A 7,773-nucleotide genomic window follows, 5' to 3' on the forward strand; every position below is an offset into this window, starting at 1 on the left:
CATCTCTTGAAGTGGCCAGCGGCCCCCGCACAGAATCGCTGCAGCTTCCCCGAGCCCTCGGCGGGCACCCGGGCGCCTCACAAAGCCGATGGGCCTGGCTCTGGGGGCCTAACACCATCTTCATGAGCTGGGGAATACCTGCCAAGCTGTAGGGTGCTAACAATGAATAAGCTATTGCACATTTTCAGCTCTTCACCTTTACGTTTCTAATAATACCGTGCACCCCAGCAAATGGCTGCTTGACCCTTAATTTAATGGAGCAGCATTGCGCCCGTTTGGGGATCATCTGCGTTCCAAAGCAAGTCACTGCGGTCACCGCTTCCTCTCCACTTCAGAAAACAGACTGTAACTTATTATTCAAATTTTATGCTAGGAATACTCAATGAATTGAAGTCATGATCTCTTAAAACAAAATTTGCCTTGCATTTTTCCCACATTTATAGTCAATGCAGTCACAAGTAAAGTACTCCTCCTGCCTGTAAGGTTTTGTATGGTCTTTCTCCAAACACTTCAGTACCCCCAGCCTTAAGAAGATCCCGCATTCATGTGGAAATGAAGGCTCCTGAATTCTATGGACTCAAATCACCTGCGGTCCAGACAGCTCGAGGACCAAACATGAGGACAACCCTTATATCCGCCTTGTACTGGCTCAAAAGCTATCAGCTTGCACTTAAATTACCACAGTATCACAGTATGTTTGGGATTGGAATGGACCTCAAAAGCTCATCCACTGCAATCCCCCCATGGAGCAGGAACACCCAGATGAGGTTACACAGGAAGGTGTCCAGGCGGGTTGGAATGTCTGCACAGAAGGAGACTCCACAACCCCCCTGGGCAGCCTGGGCCAGGCTCTGACACCCTCACCAGGAAGAAGTTTCTTCTCATATTTAAGTGGAACCTCTTGTGTTCCAGTTTAAACCCATTACCCCTTGTCCTGTCACTGGTTGTCACGGAGAAGAGCCTGGCTCCATCCTCCTGACACTCACCCTTTATGTATCTGTAAACATTAATGAGTCCCCCCTTAGTCTCCTCTTCTCCAAACTAAAGAGCCCCAGCTCCCTCAGCCTTTCCTCACACGGGAGATGCTCCACTCCCTTCAGCATCTTTGTTGCCCTGCGCTGGACTCTCTCCAGCAGTTCCCTGTCCTGCTGGAACTGAGGGGCCACAACTGGACACAATATTCCAGGTGTGGTCTCCCCAGGGCAGAGCAGAGGGGCAGGAGAACCTCTCTGACCTACTGGCCACCCCCTTCTAACCCACCCCAGGTACCATTGGCTTCCTGGCCACAAGGGCCCAGTGCTGGCTCATGGTCACCCTGCTGTCCCCAGGACCCCCAGGTCCCTTTCCCCTATGCTGCTCTCTAATATGTAATTTCCCAATCTATACTGGAGCCTGGGGTTGTTCCTGCCCAGATGCAGGACTCTACACTTTCCCTTGTTAAATTTCATTAGGTTATCCCCCGCCCAACTCTCCAGCCGCAGATGTCTGATTGCCTATAAACATATAAAGATACTGGCCAGATTAAGATGCAAGTTCAATTAAAGCATTGGAAGCTTCTAGGGTGACATTTGTTTTATTCTTAAATATAAATTACAATTACATATGCATCATTGTAATTCTGCTATAAAATTTTTAAATTACATAGGTCCACACACACAAACCACTAAACCTCTAAACATTTTGCATTCTCTTTCACTCATCCTGGAAGATGTTAATTTACTTAAAAAGTGGAATCTATGACACATTCAGATTCCCTTGGCTTCTTCAATGTCATTTTCCCTCTATCACTTGGGGAAAAAATAGGTTCTAAGAGATATTTTTAAAAGAAAATAATACATTCTATCATTTAGAGTTTAATCATTTCACTAAGCACAAGTACCAAAGTATTTCTGAAGGGGTCACCAAATGGTGTATCAACATCTGTTATGTAAGGAAAACCATTCAGTCCTCCGCTGTGTAATTTAGATCAGTGGCTTCTGGTTGCTGCCCCACAGGAATCCATGCACTTCTTTTAGGAAAACCACAGCTGAAGGTTAAGAAAAGCTGAGCTGTACAGAGGCTTCACACCTCTATGGGAGTGTGTTTCAGGCAAGAGACAGCTAAGAATCACTGACCTGGACAAATGTGGGTTTTTGAAGTCAGCTCCTGATGAGCTGCTGGGACTCTCTTTTGTCTGTCTGTCCTCACGACTGTCACACCAGGTACTGGTAACACCTGAGATTCTGGAGAAAGCTCAAAGATGCTATGAAACACCCTAATAAACTAATAACCTACATCCCAGGTGAAGGCAGAAGGGTATATCTAGAGGTCTGATAAGAGGTGTAATTCTGTTCACACATTAACCGCAATTAGATAAATAACGTGGTATTTGTGATAATAATAATCACTGAAATAGTTAATGTTTACTTGAAACTGCTGTCATTACATTTTACAGTTCTCACTTTAAAGGATAAAAAGAAGTCATTTGCATGTGCGGATTACTAAATCCTGTTGCCAGACTGTGTCTGTTCGATCTTGCTTTGCACAGAGCATCTCAAGTGTTGGAATCCTGCGCGCCATAACCCAGCATAACGGCACCAAGCCGCTGGTGCTGAATTCCTGCACCCACGGGCCGGTGCGTGCTGGTAACAGGAACAATTATTGACTTTCTTACACACGGTTTGCCTACTTGTTCCAAATAATCTACCGGCTCTTTCAACTGCTGCCTTCTCAAGTTTGTGTGACTTTTTGGCTCAGCATACACACAGTTTTGCACCAGTTGTAACTCAATGTGTTTTGAAATACATACTGGTAGTGTACACTCCATACGTGATGCACATCTAGAAATGTAGAGTCGTTCCGTGTGACAGTTGCATAGGCACATTATTTAGCTTAAAGCCTGGAGGAGTGCTACGAGCTTTGCCTTGTCCCCCTCGCACCACAACTCCTATTTACAGAATTCTGTTTACCCCAGTTGCCAGTTTCAGGATTTTTATGGGAGTCTTGCAATCCTTTTCTAGAAGTCTCACACATAATCACTCAGTATTTCTGTCTTCGAAGAACAATAATTAAAATGGCAGAGCAATGCCACAAGGAGCTGTTAGGGAACTGATAGGGGTGAATGGGTGAATTGGGATTAAAAGGTGGGATTTCTTTGGTCTACAAACTGTGTTGAAAACAGTTTAAGTTTTTCCCTGGGAAGATTTCTGCTTATGAAATGATTGAAATAAAAATTAACAAGTCTGCTTGGCATAGTAAGTGCAAAAAGGAAAAAGAGAATATTTCTATGCTTGTGCTGAGAAAGTCTCCTTTGTTACATACTACTGATCCCTCCTGAGAATATTTTTAACTAATCTTTTGATACACGGACTTCCGACATCTCTTCTGCCTCTGTTCATGTCCTCACAGGAGATAGACATGGTCTCTGAAGAATGTTCCTGCTACAGGGGGGTCCCTCACTTAGCACAAAACAGTTAGGAGTGTTCTTGATCTGCTGTCCTAACAAATTCCTCTTGTTGGCCCCTGATGTGAACAGTGTTTCTCAGCCCATTCCGGGTATATTCCATTATGGCTGTATATTCTTGGCTAGCGGGGAGTTGACAGGACTAATTTACACACCGAGTTGAGGATAGAGGGTAATGGAATATTATTAGTGTTCTTGCATATATACGTAAATATAAACAACTGTAAATGAATTAGGCTTGGAAGTTTCTTGTACAAGTAGTAGTTATGGAACTAAAATAATCACACATTTTAAGTATCTCCATTCTTTTCAGTACAGTAACTCTCCAGTAAATTCATGTCTCAAGTCCTCTACCGAAAAACAAGTCATTGCTCTCAACTTGCTAATGACCAAATAAGTATAACCATCCTGTTAGAAAAAGTCATTTTAATTGGTCTTTGCTTTATCTCAATATTGTTTTTCATTTTGCTTCCAGGTCAATCATGATCAAAAGCAGCTCATCAGCACTTTGGGCAGGTGGGACTTTGTAAAAAGATCTTCCTGAAAATCAGTTTGCATGGAACTTGAGAGAATGGGACTTCTGAGCCTCATACATTTTAAACCCATTGACTTCTTTTTTGTAAATGACTGTTTTCAGTCAGACATTGTTCTCGCCTTTATGATACCTGCGTAGTCAATGTGTCGCACATGCTTTGTTCTTGTTTTCTTTGCTATGGCACCTAAACATGCTCAGCATTTTCTAGGCCCTGTCCCTTCCCCAGAAGGCCCTGGGTACAGCTGGAGAAGGGTTGCTTTAACAACTTCGCTTTGTAAATCATTCGACTTTCGTAGCTCATTTAAAGATTTCTTTTTGCACAGCCACAAGCGCTTCCAAACCCGACTGCGCTGTCTAAGGCTGCACCCAACCTACACTACTCTGTGCTAAACAAATAAAAAATAATTTAAAATTCTGCAACACCCTCTTTTGCAATACTGGAAATGACCTCAAGTAAAGCAAATATTAAAACATTCTCTTCCGCAAACACTCTCATTGCAATTCAACGTTATCTTTCCAGTCTGAGAAATGCATTGTTATTTTTTTAACTTTGGAATGCAACACATTTTACACTTCAGAAGTGCAGACTATCCAATGCAACAGCCTGTCTGCCAGCAGGCGTGTTCCAGCCCCGCTGCAGCAGCGCACAACCACTTCACAACCGGAGCCCACCTAGTGCACAGACCTTCACAGCTGTAGCTGCCGTGCTGATTGCTTCTGCCACTTGCTCCCATGCCCTTTCCACACCTTTCCACTTTGCCTTCACTACCTTTCTTGCTCTCCGTCCCCCAACCTGAATAAGTCTTCAACAGCACTAACTGGCTCAGGACCACCCCACCACCCCCCCCAGATCATAGAATCATTTAGGTTGGAAAAGACCTTTAAGATCAAGTCCAATGGTTAACCTAGCACTACCGAGTCCACCACTAAACCATGTCCCTAAGCACCACATCTGCGTGTCTTTTAGATACCTCCAGGGATGGTGGCTCCACCACTTCCCTGGGCAGCCTGTTCAGACTTGTTTATTCTTGCTTAAATTTGCTTAGGAGGGGAAATTCAACTTGATCTGTTTCTTCTGCACACAATACTCTTCACTCACTCTGTCCTCATCAGCCCATTTTAAATTTCTAGCAACTGAAGAGAAAGTTTATTTGTGAAGGAAGGAACATGCAAAGAGCTTTCTAAAGCTAAACTGAAAAGCAAGTTGCAATGGAGTTAGTTATACCTCAAAATAGTTACATTTGATTGACACTAACATCACTCCAATGATCCTTAAACATTGAAAAGTATTAACCTGCTAATAGCTCTAAACATTCCCTATTGTCTTTCACTTACTGGTACCCACTTGGCTTTAAGTGTCTCGCCCAACCTCAAACTAGGCCAGTTGAATTTGCAAGGTCAATGTACCAAATTACTAGATGATTATAAAATCTCTATTTCTGTTCAAGGGCTCTCCTTTGAGGACATGCTTAATACTCCCTAAAATAAGGATCAAATCAATGGCAAATATGATTGAAGTCAGATGCAAGTAATAGTTCTTGTTCTGTTGAATACAAAGAAGATGGAGCCTGATAAAGAAATGGAAAGTGAAGAGTATTCAGCACTCCATTTGTCCACGTATCCAGAACGGCAACACATACAGTTATCCCACTGCCTTACAAAAAAATCACCGTTCGTATGCAAGAGCAACACTAGCGACTTTCAAGTGGAAAAACAATGAAATACAGGAAAAGATTAAGTCATTCCATCACTTTTCCATTCTAAAAGAGAACATCTTGAACAGAAACAGTGTTACTTGTCTGCTGACAGCCCGTAACTGAAGGAGGAGACTCATTCCCTGTCGCTGGCTGCCAGTTTCTTTACCAGCTTCATTCCCATGAAAAGTGGATCTGCAACACATAAAACCAAAAACGGGGTCTTTAAAATCAAATATAAGTGTCAGATTCCTAGAAATAATCACATGATTTCAGTAACTTCTGCCACAACACAGTACAAGTATTTCACAGTTAGAAAAAAAATCTCTTGACGTTCACTCCTACAAGAATAATGAGAAGCAAGAATAATATAGCTATAGGGAGGAAGATCCCCCAAGTAAACCTTTTTCCTAGAAAAATGGTAGTGAAAGACCCCGTGTCCGTTCCCAAAATCTGACAGAAGAGGCAAGATGCACCCACTCACAGGTTATGTATTTCTACCGCCAATGCTGCCTCATTCCCAGCCAGAGCAGACATAGTGGTCCTGGCTGCTCCCAGGACCTACTTACAGTAACGTTCCCCAAGGATAGTGTCGGAAAAGCCTGGATTTATGTCACTCCACCTAAATAGTTGTGCTAGGCTGGGGGGCACCATGAAATTGTGAGCCCTTGTGTGTTTGCTAATCCCCAAATCCCCCTAGCGAGAGACCTCCATGGGGCCCCAAGTAAATCAGGGACAGAGCTAAAAAAGAAAATTAGAGCTCCTTAGGAACAGAAGAGGCTCCTTATATACATATTCTGAAAGCACAATCTTACCCTATTTAAAACAATCTATTTATATAGCCTTCATGGATATTTAAATAGGAGAGGCACTTCAAAAATTAGCTTGATTTATAATTTCAGCAGCAGACATTGTTTACCACATGACTGATGCTGCAACATTAGAAGATCAAACTAATAACCATTGGCGAGTGCAGAGTTAACCATTAGTTGTGCTAACAGGAAAAAGCATGTTTTTGAGAATACCTGGTGCTTAGAAGCCCACTGCAGACACAGCAGAAGAATCAGACCTTAGTAGGGCAGGCAACGCAAAACACTTTTCCCGGCTTGTATTAGGAAGAAAAAGGTTTAACCTATCCTGGTGTTATTGCATGTAGCAAAAACAAACATGAAGAGGTTTTAAATTATTTTCTACAGAACAAATTCTGCTAGTAGCTCTACAGTAGCCTTCAAAAATCTCATGATGCATGGCACTATGAGACGGTCCTGTTCCACTAGCTCACGTGCATCTCTGCAGGGGTGTATTCACTGGGGTAGCATACAAATCTGGAATCACTATCATTTTAACATGATTTGCTGTTTATTAGTGCAATATACAGATCCAGCTTTGGGAAAAGAAATCCTCTTTCCTTATCCACCTTAAACACCTGCTGTTGTGGCAAATGAAAACCTCTTTAATATACAACCAGCATCAGCTAAGCACAGCTAATGAAAGGATATAAACCAAGGTCTAGGCTTCGGCACCAAGAGCAGCTCCCAGCCATATGTCGCCACATATTCTGTGCTTTAACTGTTATTACTATTAAAGCTACTGGGAGGACTTGAGGCCACAGTGCAGATGCAGCCTAAGAGGGTTTTAGCTCACCACGCAAAGCAACTCAGCATCAGCATGTAAAACCCTGCTGGCCGAGGGCACGGCGGCCGTTTCCCGGCGAGCAGAACGGCCCCGCTGCGCCCAGCGCGGCTCCACAGGTCCCGCACCGGGGCCCCGCCGGCCGGTCCCGGGCTCAGGGCTCCGGCAGGGCGGCAGCCCCGCTCCCGCGGTACCGCAGCCCGGTGCTCCATCCCTGCGGGGACCACCCAGCCTTTGGAGCCCCGTTACCCGGCCAGAGCGGCATGGGAGCGGGAGGAGGAGAGCAGCTCCCGCACGGCTCCGCAGCGGCCCGGGGCCGGGCCCTTACCCATGCAGCGCACGTAGTGTTTTGCAGGAACTTTCCACGCTCCTCAGCTTAATCCGTGCAAAGGGGGGTTGGAGAGGAGAGAGGAGCGCGGCTGAATAGCGATGGAAGGGGGCGGGCGGGGAGGAGGCGGTGGCAGCAGCGG

General features: G+C 44.5%; 1 long non-coding RNA gene across 1 annotated transcript; it reads right to left on the reverse strand.

The window, feature by feature from the left end:
• Window positions 1-1,554: 1,554 nt before the first annotated feature.
• Window positions 1,555-7,766, reverse strand: LOC110364351 (uncharacterized). Its single transcript, XR_002423068.2, has 2 exons — window positions 7,632-7,766; window positions 1,555-5,866 (listed from the first exon to the last, which is right to left on the reverse strand). It is a non-coding gene; the product is annotated as an uncharacterized LOC110364351 (long non-coding RNA).
• Between the last annotated feature and the right edge of the window lie 7 nt (window positions 7,767-7,773).

Source organism: Columba livia, chromosome 11, assembly GCF_036013475.1.
Source record: "Columba livia isolate bColLiv1 breed racing homer chromosome 11, bColLiv1.pat.W.v2, whole genome shotgun sequence".
Taxonomy (NCBI): domain Eukaryota; kingdom Metazoa; phylum Chordata; class Aves; order Columbiformes; family Columbidae; genus Columba; species Columba livia.